A 25,938-nucleotide genomic window follows, 5' to 3' on the forward strand; every position below is an offset into this window, starting at 1 on the left:
ACATTAGCCCTCTAACGCACGAAGTCATCGTGTCACATCCACACTTTAACTAGCGTCTTATATGTCGCCTCATCACATCTAATAAATCCATGCGTCATTGTACTAACCTCCTAGCTGGTAGGTCATCCTCGTGCCCCATTGGTACTCTTGACCGTACCTTGTATATCGACACGTCGTTGTACTAAGGTAACCTGTGCATCCTTGGCCTTCTTGAGACACCCCGTCACATCTTCAAAACGGTCAAATCGATATGAGACATACCAGGTGTGTCACCACATACCGTAACACGTCAGTATTCCAAACATGTGATACTGGTGCTTCGAGCACGTATCAACTTTCGGTGCATATCTCGTATGTCACCGTTTGCGCTTTAGTCATACGTTGGGCCTGGTCAAAACGTGCCCCTACATGTCGCCTTGTCATCGGTAATATTCGTAGTCCACGAATAAGTCATTAGGCTATCCAATTCTAGATCGACCTTTGACACGCGTTCCGTATGTCATCCCTCGCGTCTCACTCACATATCAAAGGTTGAGTCATTTATATCATCCAGTCAAGGTTAAGCTTGTGGCACACACCCCCATACGCGGTTTGGTACGTCCTGTTCGCAGGTCAAATGTCAAGTCATTCATGTCATTGAGTTCAAGTCGAATCTGGGGCAAATTCATATATGTCATCACGTGCATCTCGCTTACATCTCCAATGTCGAGTCATTTGTATCGTCAAGTTCGAGTTGAAATTTTGGCACGTACCTGTCATATAGAGTGATTCATGTCGTCGAGTCCAAGTCATACCCTTGGGCACGTACCCTATGGGCCGTCTCGAGCATCCCGCTCATACCTTGACACACTGAGTCGTTCATGTCGTGAGGCTCCTATCAAACTCTTGACGTACGCCCCGTAAATCGTCACTCATGTCTTGAGTACGCCTCAAACAGCGGTTTGTTTATATTGTCAAATCCTCGACACGCTCACCCTACATCATTGGTACCGTTGTCCATGCGCCCCCAAACTCCGAATTGCCCTATTCACGAGTCTGAGACATATGCCCTATGTGTCGCTATTTGGATCTCGCTCGTATCAGTAGTATCGAATTGTTCGTACCGCGTCTAAGTCCAACGTTTGGCACTTACCTCTAAGGTCTTGGTTTGCACATTCGTTGCTCCTCAAATTGTTCATAGTGATAGGTTCCAGTCGAACTATCGACGTCTACCCTGTGTGTCATTACTGTTATCTCAAATATCAGTGATGGACCAAATACGTCATAAATATCCATGTAAGATCTTTAGGGACTCTCACAAAACATATCATCGTCTGGTTTGCGCTATGAAACAAGTTGACCTTTGAGACCTACCAGGTAAGTCATTGTTTTCGTCTCGTTGGTACCTCGATTGGATTAAGGCACCTCTCATTCTACCAGATGCACCGATGTCCACAAATTCATCGAGGTATTTATGTCTCTAGCTTGAGTTAATCCTTAGACTGCACCCTGCATGTCGGTATCGTGTATAGCTGACACCTCTAATATTGTAGGAGGTACCTCTTGAGTCATCTCTGTGCTTCATCTATGCCCAAAGTTGGTCAGATAATACGTGTGTTGTATGTGTACCCTATTCGTGTCTCGTACCTAGCATGTTAGATTTCCCCTGCGACGGTCGAAATCCCAAAATCAAGCCATCACATCATTCGTGAGTTGCGTATAAGTCAATCGTGGGGGCACATCAAGTGTGACTCCCATCATGCCTTTTGGCTACCTCTAAGGCATACCATGTACGTCATCGTACTTCCTAAATGCACCATGTTTCAAACCACTCTGTCATAATACTAGTGAGCCAAGTAGGAGTTAATGATTGGCACATACCTCGTATGTTGACATATGCATCCTATTCGGACCTCGAGTATCGAGTATGCCGCGTTCATTATCCCGTCAAATAATACCCATCATTGTAATAGTTGCTTTCCAAGAGAAGCCGACAATTGGCGCACATCACGTATGTAACTTGCGTCTCCCTTATGCCTTAACTTGTTTAAGGCATGTCCCGTGTGTTACCACCTTCTGCATAGCACACCAAGGTCCCGTTGGTACACCTACTAACCATTGATCCACGCCCCATGTGGGGTGGCCACATCCCACTTGCTCCTAGTTTAGGACACACCCTCTATGTCGGCCTGTTTCAGAAAGCTCGTGTTTCCCCGAAATGCGGTCCTCTGCTATTAGTGTCGATACCAAGTAAACCCTCGACACATACCTCGCATGTCTTCGTCATGGTCTGTTTGAGTCTCGGACGTACCGTGAGCGTCACATCAGCCCATGTAACACCGCGTACCTTCGAAGTACGTCATTACTACCAAGGATGACAATCCCTCACATACACCTCATGCATAATCGCTTATGTTGTTGGTTTTGGATCGTGAGTCGTGTCGATGTACCAAGTATGTCATTTCCCCCCACTCATGTCGCTACCCCTCCAATGTATCTACACGTCACGGATATCATCGGGGTACACTCTCATCTACCTAGCGTCCTAGGAAATTTTACTTATCATGAGGGTCGTCTCAATCTCACAAGCGTCAGTCGTGTCGAGCGTCATTGAACATTGTACAGCATTGCGTAGTAAACTCGTAGGATTCATACTAATGTGGGTATAACAGTTGAAATGGTTTTGAGCATCCGCACTTCCAAACAGGTAAGTTAGCACAGACGATCGAAGCGCTGCCGACAGCTCTGGTAAAAAGGGGGGTTTAGCTCTATTCGAAATCGTGTTGTGAGGAATAAAGTGCACTCCACGAATCATGCATAAATCATACATCATCAATAGGAGGCACAAGTAGATAGCTCTGGCATTCGCATCACACGTGCATCGCATCATCAAATGTCCATAATGCCTAAAAAGCTCCACTCACCCATCCTTTCTCTTTCCTTACTAGAAACCCAACTCATGGCCCAGTCCAGCAATTCAAACCACAATCTTGAGAGCCGTGTGCAAGGGGCTTTAGCCAAATACATCTTTTCTGATGAGTTCAAACGTGCTCTTAATGATCCGGAGAATACTAAGCATGAGGGGGTTGAAAATTCCCAAGAGATGATAGGAGATTTCAATCTCAGAGCAGAAATAGAGCGAGTTCTTCCCGATATCCTTGCTTCAGATGAATTCAAGATAGAGCTGAAAAGGTTGGTCAGGGAGGTCCTGAGCGAGTCACTGGTTGCGGAGATCCCGAAAGCTGTTGTGGAGAAACCTATGTTCCAGCTCGCGTCACAAGTTAATCCACAAACATTCACTCCACCAAGGGTAGTCTCACACCATATTTCACGAACACAACAAGATCCACACCATCGGGGACATGAGATTACCAGGGCTGTTCGCCCTCCGTCGCCCACTCAGTATAGAAGGGAGGGAAGGGAATTCTCCACTTTCACTCAACCTTTGTTTGAAGTGTTGGAGGGTCTACGAATGCATGACATACTTCACCCTCTACCAGCCACGGGAGGTCAAACCACTGAATTAGTCAAACGCAGGGGCTACTGCCACTTCCACCAGAAATATGGTCACGAAACAAGCACTTGCATGAGGTTGAAGCATGAAATCCTAGATCTCATCGAAGCTGGAAAGATAAGTGATCCAGATCCTTCTCAACAGATGAAGCCTTCGACTTGTCCCTTGAATGGCGAAGTCTACAACGGATCAGGATAATCTAAAGAAGAAGTTCTCGAGATTGAGGACACTTATGAAGTGGGAGAATCTGAAGCTTCTTGAAGTAGCATGAGAGAGAGGAGTGCACTTGTAGTCTTTATCCTTGTCTTTATTTTATCTTCTATTCCACAAGATGTTATTAACCTCCTTTTGAATTCAATGAAATTTCGTTTCCGCAAATTTATCCTAAACATACGTACTTACATTTGATATGTACTCAATTGAGATATTCCCGCTTCTATCATGGCACGGACGTAAGCTCTAGAATATACTTATTTCTCAGTACTTAACCACTGAAGAGAGAAAATTAAGAGAGTAGAAAAAAAAAGTAAAAAAAAAAACCAAAAAAAAATCATGAGAAATGATTCCCTGGCTCTACAATGATAAGTCGGGCATAGACCCATCAAATGAGGGGTCCTCACCGGCTTGTACCAAAAAGAAGACTCAGCGACAATCAACAAAGTCCGAAAAGAGAGAAAAAGAAGAGGAAAGAAGGAGCAAGCAACGAGCCCTCAGAACCATACTTGCACTGAGGCACCGACAAAGATTTCTCCCCCCAAAGGGGGACACAAGTACAGGAGTGCGCCATTCAGAACGAGGCAGGGGCAACTAACCTATCAGCGATAAAGTATTTTGTTCCAGGATCAACGAAAGGGTTTAGACCTATGATGACTCAAAGTTAAACAAGGGAAGAAGAAAAAAGAAAAAAAATGATGCTAAAAAGGCCCAGGGGCAAAGTCAAGTCAATCGGAAGTAAAAGAAAATAAATCAAAAGCTGACGTGATCAGCCAAGAGGCGTCAAGGTGGCAAGAGCGGTTGACATTGTCCAACAAATGTGTAATCAAATGTACGAGAAAAGCTCACTGTAACGAAGAAAGATCAAATGCGTAGTCAAGTGAAGCCGAAGGCGGCGACAAAGTTCAGAACTTTAATCAATCTCGAGGGAACCGAGGAATCCTTCTCATGAAAATTAAAAAAAAAGAAAGAAAGAAAATCCCGATAGGTTGAAAATCCGCAAAGGACGGCCTATACAACAATAAGGGACACCCCAATAAGTGAAAACCCCACGGGGCGCTTATTTGAAAATTCCGGGGTAAAAGGAGAGAGTTAAAATAACTGAAGTGTGAAAACCCGAAAGGGCATGCTTTGGTGACAGTGGTTAATAAACTGAGCAGTAAATAATTCAATGTATCTTTGCCAGGTGCTTTATTTAAGCTAGACGGTTGCATTTGTAATGAAAACATCCGCGTCAATAGACACCCCATCTCAACTGAAATCACCCCAACACCCATAAACCGATCCAAAATCTATAAAAAAGGAAAAACTAAAAAAAAAAGACTATTCCTCTCTCTCATGCTCCATGAAGTCTGGTTCCTCTGCTCCTATGTGGTCCTCTCAAGGGTCAAACTTCGACCGAAGCGTCTCTCCTCCATAACTACTCCCAACGGCAGTATCCCTAGTTTGGCGCACATGAAATCTCACCTCGAGTTGGCAGGGGCATACACCCGCATCAACTTCTAACCTACACCAAGACGGTAACTTTAATCGGGGGCACGACCCTACAATCAGATCAACGTCCATCTCACTCCGGAAGCTTCTCCATTAACGAAGGCATCGGGCATGAACTCATCGTCAAATGATTAGCATAGAAATGGCCCGTAGATATGAACCCCCTGTGCTATCTGGTATCATTTACAACCAAGAAAGAAAAAAAAAAATTGAACAAAAAGGTTGGATTGAAAACCTCAAAAGAGGCGATCCAAGCAAAAGGAGAGATAGAGAAAATCGGTGAGATATAGAAAAGATGAATTGAAAACCCCTAGGGGCAGTTCATGCAAAAGGAGAGATAGAGAATATCGGAGAGATCCCGTTGAGTTGAAAACCCGAAAAGGGCGACTCAGGCAAAAATTAGGGAAAAAATGAATACGTCGAACTCTGGTTAAAGGCGAGAGCCCATTGACACAAGCTCATCAAAACCAAATCCCCATCCTTACAACCCTTGGTTTCAAACTTATCCTCGCCCTCATCCTTGCACACCTAGAGGATGGCCTGAAGCATCATTTCTCGATCTAAAGCTACCGAAATCCTCCAGCCTATGAAAAGGGAATCCATTCGACCATCTCATCCACACATACATAGTTTGCATACACACATGTCCATACATCCGCATAAAGCAAAACGCATAGGCTACACTTATGCACATTCAAACACACGCACAGTCACCTGCACACACACACATAGGTGTTTACACGCATCCATAGACTAGGCTACATTCACCCATCTATATGCATCACTACACACCTGCAGTCGATTTAGAGACTAGGGTCGCTAGAAAGAGCCATTTTACCTGCGGTCGATGTAGAGACCAGGGTTGCTTTTGAGCCATTTTGCCTGCGGTCGATTTAGAGACCAGGGTTGCTTTTGAGCCATTTTGCCCACGGTCGTGGACCAGGGTTGCTATTGAGCCATTTTGCCTGCGGTCGATTTAGAGACCAGGGTTGCTATTGAGCCATTTTGCCTGCGGTCGATTTAGAGACCAGGGTTGCTTTTGAGCCATTTTACCCGCGGTCGTGGACCAGGGTCGCTTTTGAGCCATTTTACCCGCGGTCGTGGACCAGGGTTGATTTTGAGCCATTTTACCCGCGGTCGTGGACCAGGGTTGCTTTTGAACCATTTTACCCGCGGTCGTGGACCAGGGTTGATTTTGAGCCATTTTACCCGCGGTCGTGGACCAGGGTTGCTTTTGAGCCATTTTACCCGCGGTCGATTTAGAGACCAGAGTTGCTAGAAAGAGCCATTTTACCTGCGGTCGATTTAGAGACTAGGGTCCCCAGAAGGAGCGTCCGCCGGCAGCCGATTCAGAGGGAAGGACGAGACAGCCAAAGTGAAGATTGAAGACAAGGCAGGAGCGTGCGACATGGAGATCAGGTATTTCTCCTCCCACTCTATATGTGTCTTTTACTTTAATATGTTTCACATTGCATGTGTTGCGTTAGCAAAAAACGTTTTCAAAACACACACATCACTGTCAAAATAAGAAAGTAGGGGCAACTGTAGACACCGAGTCGGAGGACCTGTGACGAAAACCTATAACAAGACGGTCGAAGCGGTTGATTCCGGAAGTTTTAAAATAAAAATATATAATAAAAAAGGAAGAAGTTAGTGGGAGTCGCGGTTGTCGAGTGGACGGCTCGTGAGTGCTCAGCGACGTGGTGCGAACGCCTAGCGGCAGCCGACGCACGTCCGACGACAGTTGGACGCGCGCCCGACAGCGCGGGGCGCACGCTTGACGTCCGCTGGGCGCGCGACCCCGACGGCCGTTGGGCGAGCGCCCTACGACGTGGGGCAAACGCCCAGCATAGGTGGGGCGAGCGCCCGACGTCCGTTGGGCGGACGCCCAACATCCATTGGGCGAACGCCCAACGACGTAGGGCGAACGCCCAACGCCCGTTGGGCGCGCGCCCAACGAAAGTTGGGCGTTCGCCCAACCTGCTTTGGCCGACGCCCAATTTTAATTGGGCGTCGCCCAAAGTTTCCGGGATCCGTGCCTATATAAGGCACGGATCCCCATGCATTTGGGGGGAGAACTTTTGGAGCTTTCTTACTCTAAACATTTTTAGAGAGAGAAAGTCAATTTTTTGGAGAAAAATATTTTTTTTCCAAAAAAATCCAAATTTTCTAAAGTTGAATATTTCATCAAAAACACAAAAAAACACAGGAAAATCACGATTCGCGGAATCAACGGACTTCGACTGTCAGATACCGATCCCGAGGTATTATCTGAGAACTAGACTCGTTTTATTTTATTTCCTTTATTTATTTTATATAGTAATTTTATTCATTTAGTTATTTATTTATTTATCACGTTTTTCGTATTTACTTAATTTTTCGCCTCGTATTAAATAAATGCTCGGTTTTGTTTTGAAATAAAAAACCTCGTTTTAATATCCCAATACGAACCGGGACCGATTCAAAAGGTAGTTCGGGAATTAAAAACGTTGTAATTATAAGATTTGAAAATATTTTCCAAGTAACGTTTTAAAATAAAACATCGTTTTAGGGTTCTCCGTTATAAACTATGATCCAATTTTGGTAGTTCGGGGACCCGGAATGATAGAATAGATCTAATTTAAAGTTTTGAATAAATCTGGAAAGTTGTGGACTGTTTCTGTAATTCTCCATTTTCTGTCACTAAAGGCTGTTTACCGACGGATTTTCCGTCGGTAAAGCTGCTGAAATGTAAAAAATACTGTTTTGGTCCTTCTTTCTCAACTTTTAGACTTTTGGTCCTTTATACATATATGTTTATAGTTATGTAATATATACATTCAAATCATTTTCAATTATATAGTATCTATTTAATCAACATATTTATATATTATTTTTTCATTAATTTGACTTACTAATGTTATATGTAGATTTATAGATTTTCTCTTTAATTCATTTTAAATTACACACATTTGTTATTTTGGGAACATTTAAGATTATTTTCTATACATACTTATCATAAACCATTTTGGGAGGGATTAAATACTAATTTCTTATTCATGAATCTTATTCATTTTTTGTGCTTTTGATTAGAATAAAAATTTATTATACTTATTAGTATTTTCATCACCTTTTTTACTTATTAATGTATATTATTTTCTCTATTTTATTTTAATGGGTATTATTACTCATTTTTGTACACATGTATATCTATATATATTCACTCTATTTTTCTACTTATATGTATATTCTTTCAAATGCATTTGGTTGGGTGAATTAAGATTAGATTGTTAATTGTTGTAATTAGAGGATAAATGAGTAAAAAGGGGGGAAAATAAATCACAAAAAAGAGAGTTTAATTCGTTTGTTTAAATTAAAGCTTTTCTAGATAGTCCTAGAGTGTAAATAATGTTTTCTTGTCATTTTTAAACCATTTCCAAAATATCACGTGTTGAAACCTTGATTCGTTCCAACGACGAATTAAGCGAACATTGTAATTAAAATTGTTTTCATTGTAAATAATAGAGTTTTGAATTGTTTTCTTAACTAAATGGCTTTGCACAAAATAAATTGACTTGTATGCTTAATCACGTTTTTAGATCAAAATTGTTTGCTTAACGTTTTCAAACGCTCGAGTCATTCCAACGGCGACTCGAGCGAACACCATTAAACGAGGTTTTGAAACGTACCTAAATCGTTCCAACGACGATTAAGGTACGAACCATGTAAATAAACTCGTTTTGGGGAATGAGATTAGCTTAGAGTTAGTGTATAGTATAAAGCATGAATCACGTTGTAAACAAATCAATTCTTTCTTTTTCCCCTTCTCTCTCCTATGTATTTTCAATACATGTAAATGGGTGATTCTTTATTAAAGTGGCTCTTAATGACATGCTCAAAACGGTTTTCAAAGCGAGAAAGAAAAGGTTTCAAATGAATTTTAAACTTAAAGAAATATGCGATTAGTCCGTTATCGCCTAACACGCTGAGTAGGAGGCCGTTGGTTCATAACCGGGCGATGTCGGGGTGCCTAGTAGCCTTTCTCCGGAAAGGAGCTAGCCTTCTCGGCTCGTACCTAAGTTTCCCGAACCCTCACCGGTCTCCTGCAAGAGATCGGTGTTCATTTTCCCATTCGTGGGTGGTGACTCTTCCATACTCCGAGCTCCGGTCCTGCCGAGCAGCTTGATTCCACGATTGGTTGCTTTCGGCGCCAATCACCGCTTACGTCGCCATGAGGTGTCCACCCCCCGGTCCGCCCGGGAGATTAGGCCGCGGCACCTCGTCTAACACCGTTCATCATACACAGGATTCTATGAAGCTCAGCCTGGCGCAGATGTGTATGACTGGGGCTACAGTCACTTGGTATTGCCGACTACTCCAAGATATTCAACAGCTGACTTGGGATCAATTTAAAATCCGACTTAACGCTCGATTTTGCCGGTGTCGAACTCAGAATCCATATGAGGAGGTACGATTACTATTTCAGACCAAATATATAGAGGAATTTGAGTCAGGTACTGCCTATATCCCAAAACAATATGAAACTCAATTTTTGGGTTATTTTATGGGAGGCTTGAAGGAAGAAATTGGAAGATGTGTACGCTATCATAAACCTCAGACTTGTGAAGCAGCGATGGAACTTGCTAGAGATGCAGAGTTGACGTTTAGTCCGCCGAGAAACCGTCTCCACGTGCGCGACAAAGGAGGGGAGTTACATCACCCAGGTACCCCTAAAAATAAAACCACCCGACCCCACCGCCCCAAAATTACTCGATACACTCCGAAATCGCAATTCACACCCTAATCCAAATTCTACTCCCAATCTGTGACCTAGCGGACCACGACACCTCTCGATGTCCGAATTGACGGAACGACGCAAGAAAGGGCTATGTTTCAAGTGCGCCCAACCCTATTCTCCTTAACATCGCTGCCAAGTTGGGGAGTTGCGTATGATAGTGGTGGAGAATGACTTGATGTTTGAAACCGACGGTGATTTGGAAGCATTGGAAGAGTTACAAGATTCTAGGGGTTTTATAACTGAAGGAGAATGCACAACAATGGAAGTTTCGTATCTTGCTTCTTCTAACCTCTGATTTTCAGGCACCTTGAAGCTACAAGGGGATATACAGGGAATTCCAATTGTGTTGCTTGTGGATTCAGGGGCTACACATAATTTTATTTCTCGAAAGTTGGTTTTGTCTCTTAGATTATCAATCAAAGTCATCCCACCTATCCATATTAATCTTGGAGATGGATTTCGAGTTACCGTAACGGAATGTGTTGCTGTCAATATTCAATTAAGCTCATTAACTCTCTATATTGATGCTCTGGTATTTGATTTGGGTCCTCTCGATGCTGTGTTGGGAATTGATTGGTTGAAATCTTTGGGTACGGTTATGCATAATTGGGAGCAGCGATGGATGCAGTTTGAATATGAGGGGAAAACAATGAGATTACATGGAATGGATGGTTCCAAAACTGATATGGCAGCCCTTCAAGTGTGGTTGGGAGGTGGACAATTGAAATCAATAAGGCCAGTCCAACCTCCATTATTAATGTCTCCTACAATTCAAGGTCCTTCATCTGATCATCTAGTTGATGTACAGATTCTTATGGGGAGATATCTTATGGTATTTGAGCCAATGTGCGGATTGCCACCATGTCGTAATCATGATCACGCCATTAACCTTCTACCCGGCCAATCAGCAGTTTGTGTTCGGCCTTATAGATATGCTCATATCCAAAAAGAAGAAATTCAAAAGCAGATCACAGAATTTCTCTAATAAGGACTGATCCAACCCGTTCAAAGCTCTTTTTCCAGCCCTGTTCTCTTAGTAAAAAAAAAGATGCTTCGTGGAGAATGTGTATCGACTATCGGGCATTGAATAAAGTCACTATAGCGGATAAATTTCCAATTCCAGTGGTGGATGAGTTGCTAGCCGAGCTGAATGGCGCTATTTTTTATTCCAAATTGGATCTGAAAAGTGGATTTTATCAGATCAGAATGCGAGAGGGGGACGAAGCCAAGACAGCCTTCCGAACACATGATGGGCACTACGAGTTCTTAGTCATGCCCTTTGGACTCACAAACGCCCCGTCCACTTTCTAGAGCGTTATGAATGATCTCTTCCGACCTTGGCTCAGGCGGATGGTTTCAGTATTCTTCGATGATATTCTGATTTATAGCCGAAGTTGGGAGGAGCATCTACAACATTTGGCATTGGTCTTAGAGGTCTTGTCTGACAATTGTTTTAAGGTGAATCTGAAAAAATGTTCGTTCGGTCAAACGTCAATTGAATATCTCGGGCATATAATCTCAGCTAATGGGGTTTATGTGGATCCTTCTAAAGTTGCAGCAGTTTCGAAATGGCCTGTTCCCCGAAATGTAAGAGGAGTTCGCGGGTTCTTGGGATTAACGGGATATTACAGGAAGTTCGTCCAAGATTATGGAAAGATTGCAAAGCCGTTGACGGAATTAACTAAGAAGAATAGTTTCCATTGGAATGAGAATGCTCAAGCTGCCTTTGATTCATTGAAGGCGAACCTTACGTCTGCCCCGTTGCTCGCCCTACCGGATTTTAATGCCCCCTTCTATTTGGAGAGTGATGCATCAGGGACAAGGGTGGGAGCGGTGCTTATGCAGGATGGTAGACCCCTTGCCTATTTTAGTAAGGCTCTATCATTACAAAATTTATCCAAATCAGCTTACGAAAAGGAGCTTATGGCTCTTTCCTTGGCCATTCAGCATTGGCGTCCGTACTTATTGGGCCGTAAGTTCACTATCTATACTGATCAGAAAAGTTTGCGTCATTTGCTACAACAAAGGATCACCAACATCGATCAACAGAACTGGTTAGCAAAGCTGATGGGATACACCTTCGATGTTATTTACAAACCCGACAAACTGAATCAGCCTGCTGATGCGCTCTCTCGATAATAAGAAGGTTCTGAATTTACTTCTTTTATGTCTTCTCCTACTTGGAATGATGGTACTCAATTATTAGAAAAAGTTGATCAAGACCCCAAGATTCTCGCTATTAAGACCGCCCTTCACTCTAATCCAGCCTCTAAATTTGGATATGAGCTTCGGCATAGTGTACTGTTTAGGAAGGGTAGCCTTGTCATCTCTTCACAATCCAAGTGGATACCTTCTATTTTAGATGAGTTTCATAATACTGTTGTTGGGGGACATCTGGTTATCACCGTACCTATCGACGAATTGCTGCTACCTTCTATTGGAAGGGTATGTTTCAGCGGATAAAAGAATTTGTTCAACAGTCTCCACATGTCAATAGAATAAGGCTTCTACTCTTGCTCCTGCCGGACTACTACAACCTCTTTCAATCCCTCAAGCTGTTTGGGAAGATATCTCTATGGATTTTATTATTGGCTTGCCTAAGTCCAATGGCTATGATGGTGATAGTGGATCGACTGTCTAAATACAGTCACTTCGTGGCTCTTAAGCATCCTTATACAACCCGCATTATTGCTGAAAATTTTGTCAAAGAAGTGGTCAGATTACATGGTTTCCCCAAAACAATCATCAGCGATAGAGATGCATTATTTATGAGTCGCTTCTGGCAAGAGTTGTTTAAATTATAGGGCACTCAGCTTCGGTACAGTTCATCTTACCACCCCGAGACCGACGGACAAACTGAAATGGTGAATCATTGCCTTGAAACTTACCTCCATTGTTTTGCTTCCGACCAGCCCCGTCACTGGTATCAATGGCTTCCACGGGCAGAATATTGGTTTAATTCTTCTTACCATGTGTCTACAAACACCACCCTATTTGAGGTTGTTTATGGACGGAAGCCCCCAACAATTCTACAGTTTGTTCCAGGTGAGATACAAGTAGAAGCAGTGGCTAAGGAGCTCCAGGATCGAGATGAGGCTTTGAAACAACTTAAGCTTCATTTAAATTTGTCCCAGCAGCAAATGAAGTTATATGCTGACAAACACCGCAGAGGCATCAATTTTGAGGTTGGGGATTAGGTTTATTTGAAGTTAAAACCACACAGGCAGCAGTCAGTTTCTCGACGGATCTGTCCTAAGCTCTCCACTCGTTTCTTTGGCCCTTACCAAATTGAAGCTCGGATCGACAACGTCGCTTATCGCCTCCAACTTCCTTCCTCCTCTAAAGTCCACCCAGTGTTCCATGTTTCATCACTATGCCAAAAACCCCTTCAGATGACGGTTAAAAACCGTCATCCCGCAAGATATAAATCTGTCACAGGGCTCGCTGCCATCTGATGGTACTTCAAATGACGGTCACGTTCTGTCATCCGTAATACCTTCACATGACAGCGACCAACTAGCGACCTGTCATCTGACCACTAATTATATGGGTTTATCTACTAACAACTGTCATCGAATATATGTTCTCATGACAACATTTTTAAATAATCTGTCAAAATATCAAGTTAAAATGAAGCTATTATGTTAATGTTATGACAGTTTTTATTTTCCTGACTGTCGTTGTAATGTAATTCACATGACATAATTTGTATTAAATCCTATTGTTGGAACGTAATTAGCATGGCATTTTCTTATAAGAATTTTATCATTGTTTTTTTTTTGTTTTTACCTCTTTCATGAATCTGTATAAATAACCAAAGTAGATTGCAAATAATGTGCAAATAACCTTTTATATATCACAATAAACTTGTACATATGTGAAGATCACAATACTAACCAAAGGGTTTGTTATTACAAAACTAACATTTAACTATATAAGAAGCCTAAAAACCTAAACCTTGAATCTCATGACTTGTTATGCCCATTCTTTGCACGTTTTCTTCCATCCCTTTGCTCCCTGCAACATAAAATACACAAGTTAATTGAGTGATGATCTTCAAAGTATAAAGATAAATGATTGAAATATGGCCATCAGACTTTAGCTGTTGAAGTATTCAATGAATTAACCAGCAAAGCAGTTGTCCTGTTTCAGGTAATAATATAGAAACAATAAAGGAAACCAACAGGTTCATGTAGTGAACAATTTGACAATAAAGCTTGATCACTCAACCTATTACCAGAATTTCATTTACATAAGGCCTGTTTGGTTGACCAATTTGCGGGTACAAGTTAGTTGAATTTCTTCCAAAATAGCTACAAGAAGATGTTTCTTAATACTAACCAAACACTTTTATTCTACGGTTTTGACTCAAAAAGTAAAAAGGAGCTACAAAAAGAAGAACCGAACAGACACATAGATCAATCATACAAACCCAAAACAACTGAATCAAGCTCTCACAGTTCAATTTTCACACCATCAAACAACACGAAACTAACTGAAACATTGAGATTAGAGAATTAAATACCAGCAGCTGAATGCTAATAACACGATAGAGAATCTTGGGTTGCAATTTAAATAAGAGATAAGGTATCAAAATAGGTGTATGGTTTTTGGAGAAGTATCAATTTAGGCTCCATACAAAATAGAACCAATATAGGCTTAACGTTTAAAAAAGGGTACCAATTTAGGCCTCGATAATGGAACGAGACATGTGGATGGAGAAATCAGAACTTAACGGAATAATAGGAATGACGTGTCCAATCCGTTATTGAGACCTAAATTGGTACCTTTTTTAAACGTTAAGCTTATATTGGTGCTATTTTGTACGTTGAGCCTAAATTGATACTTCCCTAAAAACCATAGGCCTATTTTGGCACCAAAGGAGCTCTTTGATTCAGCCCCTGATTCGTTGATGTCTCCAACTACAATACACCATCCAAAAATAGCAAAAATTTCAAAATCTCACCCAAATTCATAGCAAATCCATTAATAGAAACCATACCCAAATTCATTTAGGGAACAAGAACAAAGGTAGAATTTATTTGGGGAACATGATGTCTACCAACAAGAAATAAACTCATATGGACAAAAACATGACAAACACAATTTAGGATAAAATGGATCTTATGTTATTTTAAGTTTAAAAAATTATTCTGATCATTGTGCATATAAATATAAAGAAGCAAAAGGGTTGTTTCTCTTACACCATTTTTCATTTCTTGTAAAGAAACATTTCATATAATCAAACCCTCTATTAACATAGCCAAATGTGAAAGAACATTGACACAAACCGAAATCACATATCAGGATGAAAAATATGGTTCGAGATCAAACAGGGATTGAAAAATAAAATTATCTCGACTAACAAACAACAAAGCCACATAATTAGTGCATTAAATACCTGACCAGGTCTTAATTACTCTCCATAATAGTATACATTGACAATCCTATCACCATAATCCGCAAAAAGCTTTCCTTCCTAATACACCAAACAGCTCACAGCAGAACTACTTGTTATTGATCTGATCGGTCTGGTATCTACTTCAAAATCGGATTACATATATAGTGAGAACAAACTCTAATTTCACAACTTTAATTGTAAAATTGGGAAATAATTAGATTGGTGTGATTAAGGGGCAAAAAAGCAAAGAAGGGTATTTATACATGTACTAGTATTTATACATGTTACCCATATGATTATCATCTCCACTTTTTTCTATATATAAGACAAATATCTTCTTACAAACCAAAAAACAAACTTCTTTTGAATTTGAACTTACAGCAAAATATATATAATTCCAAACTATCCTAATTAAAGAGAGGATAATCATTTTGTCTTTGTATAGATTAGAAATGGGTGAAGTGAATTATTAAAGTTACAGAGGAAACATATTGATAGGTAGTCTTTGCTAGTTGTGTCTCCTTTCGACTGCATGCTTCTCTAAATAACATAACATGCTTTCATCAAAACATGTATATTTGCTTAATTACATAGCCAAAATCTGAATTTACTGATCTTCATCAGCATTTGATAGTAATCACATAAAGCAAACATCTTTGAGCCATGGCAACATATGCCATTAGTTATGCAAATTAGAAGGATTCACCAAAAGCACATGCTAGCAAGGTCAAATTAGCATATCCTAGAAATATGGGAATATATCATAATGGAACATCAAAAGGGATCGTTTATAAGAGATGAAGATGAAGATCACAATAACCAACTATACACAAACATACACGCATACATACACATGTTTTGTTGGCCTGTCTGTTGAAGAAAAGTTCAGTTAGTCATAAAAACAAACAGTTGGTGTGCATTTCAGAGTGCGAAAAGTTACCTGGAGCAATTATCTAAAATCATCTCTGTGAAACAATTTGAAGGAATTGACAAATCACAAGACCCAAACTGCCTAGTTCAACAATAATCCAAAAACTCCTTCACAAGATCAATCACCAATTTATGCACAAAAACGCATAATAGATGACATAAATTTATTATAACCCAAAAATTCAGATCGAACTTACCAGAACTTGAATTCAAGAAGGCCATGAACAAATAGACAGAACTTGTTAGATCCACAAGTAAGGAGACTAATGCCATCTTGGATCTGCAGATCAGCTTGGAGAGAGAGAAAAAGACAACAAAAAGATTAAACATGTAGATATTGTAGATTATGTATAAACCCTATAGGAAATATACATAAATTAGGGCCACAACAAGACAGGTAAACCATCGATTCAAAATATGGGGAACCTTACCTCCAACTTTAAAATCGATCCTCTAAGAGCTGAAGAAAATGGAGGAACAAATACAACATATAAAGCAAAGTAGGAAAAGGGAGATCATGGCTGCTCTAAGGTGTTGCCATCAACGCTTTGTTGAGAGGAGGAAAGAGAGAGAAACTATTTGGAGATCTTTAGTTTGAGGAAGAAAGAAGTGGAGATAGAAAAAGAGGATATGAAATTAGAAATGAGAAGAGGGGGAATCGATTTTAGGTTTTGAGTTTTGAGCGCGTTAAAATTTTTGCTCTTTTTTCTCCTCCGCTTTTCTAAGTTTTGGTTGCCGCTTTTTATTTTCGTACAACAATGACAGTCATTTATTCAAAGTGTCGTCTGATGCTTAAGTGACTTTTCCATCAAAATCGTGTTCTTTTTGGATGACAACATACTGTAACCGTAACGTCATCTGAGACGCGAGCGCATTTTTTATTTCGCCTTCCGATGACATAGAATTAAAATACTTTCACGAAACATATTCAGACGACACGAAAACAAATTTCTGTCATGTACCTTGTGTCATGTGAAAGGGAAAATGGCATAGTGCATTGCTTAAGAAGGCTATTGGGAACCACCTTTGTTCTTCATCACTTCCGCCAGATCTAGAAATGGAATCTTCAGCCACTATGATAGCCGAAAAGATATTGGCAACCCGTACTATTCAATAGGATGGCGATTCTGTTTCTCAATGGTTAATCCAATGGCAGTCACGAGCTCTTGAAGAAGCTACTTGGGAAGACGAATTCGTTATGCGGAGCGAGTTTCCAAAACTCGGTCTTGAGGACAAGACTTCTTTTCAAGGGGGTGGTAATGATAGAGAAGAAATTCAAAATGAGGATAATATAATTCAGTCCAGGTCACCACCAAAGGAATTGAAGGTTTACCGAAGGAAAAAAATGGTAAAGGGTAAAGATGAGAATTAACTTGCATTCTGTTATTCCAGGTGGACAGTTTGTTATGGCTAGGGTGGGGCAACAAATATTTTTATTGTTATTTCTGCTTCTCAGCAGGGATTTATCTACAATAGAGACGGGATGTATTCTTGAGGGATTGAAGTTCATTCAATCAGGTTCCTTTCTATAATATATCAGTTCATCACTATTTCTTCTTATTCATTTTTCTGGGTTTCTTGGTTATTGCTGCAATTGTTTCCATCATTCTTCTACGCCTCTATGGTTCTGCATACAAATGAGATGGAGAATCAAACTGAATGCTGGATGGGCTGTTTACTGGTTTAGTATTTAACAATCCTGGATCAGTTATCATTTCTGATATGTATTTATGTTGTGAAAGCATGATGCCATCAGAATGATAAAACTCAGCATAAGGCCAATCTCAACGATATGACAATGTTTTCTCTCACACATCCATCTTGTTCAAAAGTATAAGGACATAATGATCTTTTAACAATGAAAGTTTCAGAGAAATAAATTGCGAGAGCACGAAACTCTCACCCCCAATATAATTGAAAAGCTTTAATAGATAGCCCAAAATATTTTTTTACATATGCATCCGAATTTTCGCTTTAGAAAATAAATCTAAAAATATTTGGTATAATGATTAAGGAAAAGCACATAATAATTCAAGTGGTTGTTTAGTAATAAGATCTGAATTAGGAAAAGGAAGTTCATGAATTTTACTTAAATAACAGGTTCACAAAGATTCTTGACTTTAGTATTGGAAGATAAAATAACATTGGAAGCAATTAATTTCCTAACTACTAGAATTGCAGCATGGCCTAAATGAGCATGTCAAATAGAAAGCACTGTCATATTTATTTGAACTGGTATTGATGACGAAAATGGGAGATAATAAAGTCCATTACTACTCTATCCTTAAGGATTGTTTCATTCATTTCAAATCATTCACACTACTTGACAATAAAGAATTCAATAAAAATATTGTTAGAAGCGGTTAAAGGACCAACATATATAAATAAAAATTTAAGAAGTGAAAGGAACAAATAAATCATCCTTAAATTTGAGATTTTACCATTGAGAGAGAAATCAAAGAAACAAATAGAGTGAATAGAGAGTTTAAAACCACTGCTAATTGTTACTTCCTCGGGTTCTTGATATTCTCAATGGGCATGATTTTCCAAATCAGAGGTAAGGTGATGAGTGGCATCAGTATCCATGATCCATAACTTATTATGCAAATTTGAGAAAGACCCAATATTTCTAAAAGGTTGAGAGTTGCGACATATTTCTTGATTGAAAACTTGAGATGACCAATTGTTGCCATAATGTACACGACCATTACAATTAGAACAAATAATAGAAGATATGTTACCTGAAGTATTTTGAAAATTGCATCTTGAACAACGATTGAAAATCGGACTGCCTGCCCCTGAACAAAGGTTCAAATTCCCTCCATCACGAGAGACATAATTTACATTTGGAGCAATAGACAAGATCAGATGCATCCTGTGCCATCTGAATTTCTTCGCTGATCAATAAACCAAGTAAATCATTATAGCTGAAAGGTTGTAAGCCCGTACAAGTGATCAATAAGAAGGTCAGAAACATGTTGAAATACAATCAGTAAAATTTTCCAAATTCATCGGACTTTTCAGCACCTCCAGTTGATCACAGAGATTTTTTACTTTTCGCATATAATCGGAAATTGAATCATTGTTCCGTTTGAGGGTGAGAAGTTGATTCGTTAAATTCCGAATTTAAGGTCGTGAAGCTGCAGACCATGTCGCATGAAGCTTGTCCTAGGCATGCTTTGCTATATGCTATCCGAGTAACATGGTGTCAGACACGTGTGAATGTATTATATTTGATATGAATATCAACAACATAGATTTGAATCTTTTTGAGTTTATGGAAACAAGTCAGAAATACGGTTCAAACTTAACATAAATTATCAGAAAGCAAAGCGCTTATATTATAAATTGAATAATAATAATTATTAATTAAAGGGGATAAGGTATCAAAATAGGTATCAATTTAGGTTTTATGTATAAAATAACGGCTTAAAAAAGAATACCAATTTAGACCTTAATAACATTCATTTTGAATTTAACAATTCTAATTATTACAACACAATCTCTAACATTTGAATAAGCGGTTTTCACCTGATCAATAACTGATTATGTGAAAACCACCAACACCCGAACCGGCCAAATTCACTCAGTCAGTTACTGGTTAGGTGAAAACCAGGTGAAAACCACAAGTGCCGGTTACATCAGATGAGATCCTAAATACGAACTAATAGATATGAATACATATATAAATTTAATTCCTTTCATGTTTAAGTAAACATGATAAATCTCAAAATTATTTAAAACCACATATCCTATTTGGCCTAACATGAGGTTATCCAAATCCAACACATAACTACAAATTCTACAATAGTACCGATCCATATAGAAATTTAACCGAAATCTCTAATATGTATTCAACCAGCCTGGTTGCCATCGGGCTTTCCAAACATCAATGTCTTCCGGGAGATTCTTCAAGTAGATTCCATCGTCTTTAGCAACCCAAATACAATTAAAACCAGCATCACAATAACTTAGAAAACCTTTATAAGATAAATCATCCACAAAAGCATCTACATGAGCATGAGTATAATCATCACCAGGAACAAAATAACACCAGAAAAGAGTAGTCCCCCATATATTAGGTTGAAAACTCCATTGAAATTGTTGATTAGTGGTGAGATTATGGGGTCCAAGATCATTATTTTTTGACTTGCAGTGCAGATACAGAGGCTTGTTTGAGCTCAATTCATTTACCACATGAACATGATAATGAACAAATGTCAGACAATTGATCTGTGTAATAAACAGGCTTAGTATTGCTAATGGGAAAATGATTAAGGTATTGAAAGACATGATTGATAGGTAAATAGTAGAAAGATTGATGGTAGTGTGCATATTATATATACAAAAATATGTAAATCTAGGGCATTTATGTTCATCCATTGAAGGAAATATGAGCTGTGCCTGATAGTGCTTAGGATAATCTTTCTGTATATACATGTATATAAATGGAAATATGAGTTGTGTTATACTGTAAATTGCTTTTACTTACTATATTGAGAATTTGACAAGTTAATCACATTTTTTTTATTTTATTTAAAGGGCTAGATTTTCCCGTATGATTTTTGGAAAAGTATTAGGAAATGATAATTTTTTTTTATTCTAATAGTTCAAGTAAGATAAATTTAGATTACAAGGTTTTTGAATTATAGTCTTTATATTTTTAATAATACATTACAATTATAAGGTTTTTGAATTTTGTTCTTTTTAACAGATTAGATCTATTTAGATTACCAATTTGTCTTCTTTTATTTGTTTATTTTTTTTTCAAAAGTTGTGCGCAATGCAATTATATTAAACAAAGAAGATTATATTAAAGAGAAAGGAAAACCCTCACCCCACCCCACCCATGTGATTCGAACCCATGATCTCTAGGATTTCGCATGTGATTATATTAAGATTTCGCATGTTTATACTTTGATATCTAAATTTTATTTTTACACTTGAAAATTATCATTTTAAATATTAAAAATATACTTTAAATTTTTTATTTTTTATTTATAAAAAATAATTGTTCTCGGGATCTCTTTCTCTGGTCTAATTTTAGTAAAAATTATAATTCAAATATTTTAGTATATGAAAATTAAAATATTCAGATACTATTATTTTAAAAATATGGGTAATTAATTTATTAGTCCCTATATTTTGACAAAACACACTGTTTAGTCCTTGTATTTTAAAAAACACATGATAAAGTCCCTAATCTTTTTTTCGATGAACTGTTTAGTCCCTAACGTTTTTCTTAGTGAATTATTTAGTCCATGCCGTTAGACTTTCATGAAGATTTTGTTAGTCAATTTGGATTTGCGTTCTTCTTTTCCTTTATTTTCATTTCCTTTAAACTCTAATGCATCTGAAATCAATTTTGAGCGTTCTTCTTCTTGATTTTCTCCTTAATCGTTCAAATTCGTAAGCATTGGGTATGTTCTTTTTCTTGTTCTCCATACAAATAACTTCTTCTAAATTGGATTTCCTCTTCTAAAGTTTGAAGGTAAATAGTAAAGTGTAATTTAGTTATTTCCGAAGTCATAAACGGTAAAAAAATCTAACAAACAGACGGAAGGACTAAACAGTTCACTGGAAAAAAGGTTAGGGACCTTACCATGTGTTTTTGAAAATACAGGAACTAAACAGTGTGTTTTGTCAAAATATAGAGACTAATAAATTAATTACCCTAAAAATATTGTTCTAGGTATCACTTTGTATCTAAATTTGAATTTTACAATTAATAATAGTATTATTTTAATTATATAAAAAATAATGGCGTTATTTTAAATATTAAAAATACACCTTTTTATATATTTTATATTTTTATATACTAAAATATTTGAATTATGTTTTTATTAAATTAGATAGGAGCGTGTTTCAAAAAAAAAAAGGAGAGAGAGAGGAGGACTGAGAGATGTCACAATAATATTTTTTTAAGAAGAAAAAGAAAAATTAAAAATATAAGAGTTTATTTTTAATATTTAAAATAATATTTTTAAGTGAAAAAAATTCAATAATAAAAAAGTGAATATGTTAAGTTCAAGTACCAAAAATGTAATTTAACCTAAATAAGTAAAGGAAAAATCAATCATCTAAATAGATTAATGGACTAAAATGTTGAATAGAATAAAGTTAAGCATCTTATAACGTATTATTGGAAATGCAAACACTAAATAGTGTATTAAGTAAATATATATGTAGGACCTAATAAATTATTTACCATAATGACACATAACAAAAAATTAAATGAGTTGGTTTGACCGTTATTTAACTATCATGTCAGGCATATCCTAAGTAATTTTATCAATAAATTGAAATAGTATGTATTTTGATAGATTATTTGTAACTGTGCTAATAATATGCTAACTGTGCCAATAATATGGTAAATATTTTACATAGTTATTGTGCTTAACTTATATGTGATAGTGTTAATTGTTGATATTTTGACAAATTATGTTTTGTTGTGTTATATATTTATGACATAATTGATGTTTAGAAAGTTTGATACATTATTTAAAAAACTAGTCAAATAACGAGTAACTATCAGTTCAAATTTTGTAAAATTAATTTTGCTTAAAAACGTAAAATTTTATCATTTCATATTGATATCATAACTTCATAAAAGAAACGATGAAAGAGCCATACAAAAGATATTCCTTCAAAAGGCATAACCGCTGATACATGTGTCCCAATCACAAGACAAAGCTCAAATGCAAGCTCTCATTTCCCCCGTTTTACGTTGGGACTTACGGAAAGAGAAGGCAGACCCAAAGGAACCCAAAATAAGTATGTCATTCAGAGTTTGCCGTGTGGAAACCTACTAAAATATAGGATACGCTCCTAGGCTACCATAATATCTAAGCCAAACACTGCGATGTACGCAGAATTAATTCCTCTCTAAAGTTACTACAAAGTTCCAACATTTTAGTATCATCACTGACTCAATCATCAGAGGGGGATGCCGGATTCTGGCCCCTCCCCTGACTATTTTCTAGTCTTATTTCAAGTAGTGAAGACAATCCCCAAACCAATTTTGGAAACCGAAGACGTCAAATGGTGTGGTAAGCGTGGACGAACAAAAGCACATTATGACTAAGATAAGCAGTTTTGTTATCCATCTTGTGATTCAACCGACCTTTAATATTCCTTCTTCCTCTACTACAATAAGACATCGAGGTGTTGTTGATGCAAGTAACAACTTACTTGAGCCCCTACTTATCAGTTTGACACTAGATAAGTATATTGAAGTATGTCTAGGGTCTCTCGACCATGATCAACGTACATTCATGGATGAAATGAAGGAGCTCATATACAATATCGGCTCCATTCAACAATCTATGAATGTTCTCAGATTGGAGCATGCTATGCAAATGGAGGTTGTGCTAGCAGAATCAAGAGAGGCAAGAGAGACTAATAATACGGATAACCATGATTCTATAGCTTGCTCTATCGAAAATCATGTCGTGCGCACTTGCTCCAAAAATAGAGATTGGTAAGAAGAATATCAACATGGTATCACTAGAGGGCAATCTAAAGAAAAGGCCTCTAGCCTATTAGAGACTATCTTAGTTATTGTAAAGCATATAGTATCTGTATCTGTTACCTTATCAATAGCCTAGAATATAGGAATAGAAGTTCACTACAAAGTGAACTGTAGTTTGTATATAAACACAATTACTGATCAATAACAGTCACTGAGCAATTCAATCTGTTACATGGTATCAGAGACCTAACCCTAATTCTCCTCTTCCTCTCTCTTCCCCTACACCGAAACACCTAACCCTAATTCTCTCTCTCACCTACGGCCGCCGTCGCCGCTGCCAATTCCGGCGATCCTCCTCCAAATCAGAAAAACCGAAACCTCCATTCTACCTTCTCCTCACTGTCATGAGCACCAACACCGAAAACTCCACCGCCGGAACACCTCCCAACACCCATTCGAACACCAATAATACAGAAACAAACACCAATCATCACCTTTCCCTCACCGTATCCAACATATCTACCTTCATCAAAATCACCCTAGACATTGAAAAAGGGCATTATCCTACTTGGGTTGCCCTATTCAAGCTCCATGCCAAACCATTCCAGGTCCTGGACCATATTATTCCACCCACAGACCCTTCCGCCAACTCTTTACAACAAATAAACCCCGACCTTTGGTCTCGAATCGATGCTATTGTTCTCCAATGGATCTATAGCACCATATCTCTGGACCTTCTCCATACAATCATTGAAGCCAACTCCACCGCCGCAAGGGCATGGAGTCGTCTACAGGAAACCTTCTCAGACAACAAAAATTCCCGCGCCCTATTCCTTCAACAAGAGTTCTCAAAAACCAAACTAGCTGATTTCTCTGACATCTCCACCTACTGTCAGCACCTCAAATCCCTATCCGATCAACTCTCAAATGTGGACTGTCCGGTTACAAATGATCAAATGGTATTGCAACTCATATCCGGTCTGACTGATGCGTATGATACTATTGGCACTCAGATTCGACACGGGGACCCCCTTCCCGCATTTCAGAAAGCCCGTTCTATGTTGATCCTGGAAGAAACAGCCCGTGCTCACAAAAATCCGCCTAACACTGATTCTGTTGCCCTGACCGCGGCTGCCGCTGAACCCGTGCACCAGTAGACTCATTTTCCATCCGCACGGCCTCCATACCAGCGTGCGCAGAACTTCCACCGCGACGGCAGAAATGGTGGCAGACACCACCACGGTGGCAGGCACGGCAGCCATCACGGTCAGCGATCCGGGTATCGCCCTTCTTACAACACACCATGGGCGTTTACACACCCTTGGGCGCTGCAACAGCCCTGGGCGACTCCACCGTGTCCGTTCCCAATGAACCCCTGGCCTAATCAGTACCCTTCCGGTCAGCAGACGTCACAAGCCGGAATCCTTGGCTCACGCCCTAATTCACCTCAGGCACACTTCAGTATGGTAAATCAGCCATACACTCCCACTGACATTGCCGAAGCCATGCATACCATGTCAATCACACCACCTCCTGATCAGTGGCACATGGACACCGGAGCCACCTCTCACATGACAGCTCACAAAGGTACACTCACTTCTTATTTTAATTCGAGCCTCAATTCTAATATTATTGTCGGTAATGGTCATTGTGTTCCTATTTGTGGTTCTGGTAATGCAATCTTAGATACCAAATCTCATCCCCTCAAGCTAAATAATGTCTTGCATGCTCCTAAACTCATTAAGAACCTATTTCTGTCCGTCAATTTACTGTTGATAACAAAGTTTCTGTGGAATTTGACCCTTTGGGTTTTTCTGTGAAGGATTTACAGACGGGGAAAATTATCATGAGATGTAATAGCACCGGGGATCTCTATCCAGTCCTGTCTAGCCACTCCACCTCACCCTCCACTCATTCTGCTCTTACCGCTGTGTCTTCTGATCTATGGCATAATCGTTTAGGACATCCGGGACCTCCAATTTTGAACACCCTGATGAATAAAAGTTCTATTTCTTGTAATAGGATTAAGAATAATTTTGTTTGTTCCTCTTGCATTAATGGAAAACAAGTCAAATTACCATTTCAGTCCTCTTATAATTTTGCTTGTATGCCATTCGATTTAATTCATAGTGATATCTAGACTTCCCCAATTTTAAGTT

The 25,938-nt window shown here is 38.9% G+C and overlaps 1 long non-coding RNA gene across 1 annotated transcript; it reads right to left on the reverse strand.

Annotated features, from left to right (window-relative positions):
• Window positions 1-13,855: 13,855 nt before the first annotated feature.
• Window positions 13,856-16,912, reverse strand: LOC136229048 (uncharacterized). Its single transcript, XR_010688964.1, has 4 exons — window positions 16,740-16,912; window positions 16,506-16,599; window positions 15,379-15,515; window positions 13,856-13,994 (listed from the first exon to the last, which is right to left on the reverse strand). It is a non-coding gene; the product is annotated as an uncharacterized lncRNA (long non-coding RNA).
• Between the last annotated feature and the right edge of the window lie 9,026 nt (window positions 16,913-25,938).

This window comes from Euphorbia lathyris, chromosome 5, assembly GCF_963576675.1.
Source record: "Euphorbia lathyris chromosome 5, ddEupLath1.1, whole genome shotgun sequence".
Taxonomy (NCBI): Eukaryota; Viridiplantae; Streptophyta; class Magnoliopsida; order Malpighiales; family Euphorbiaceae; genus Euphorbia; species Euphorbia lathyris.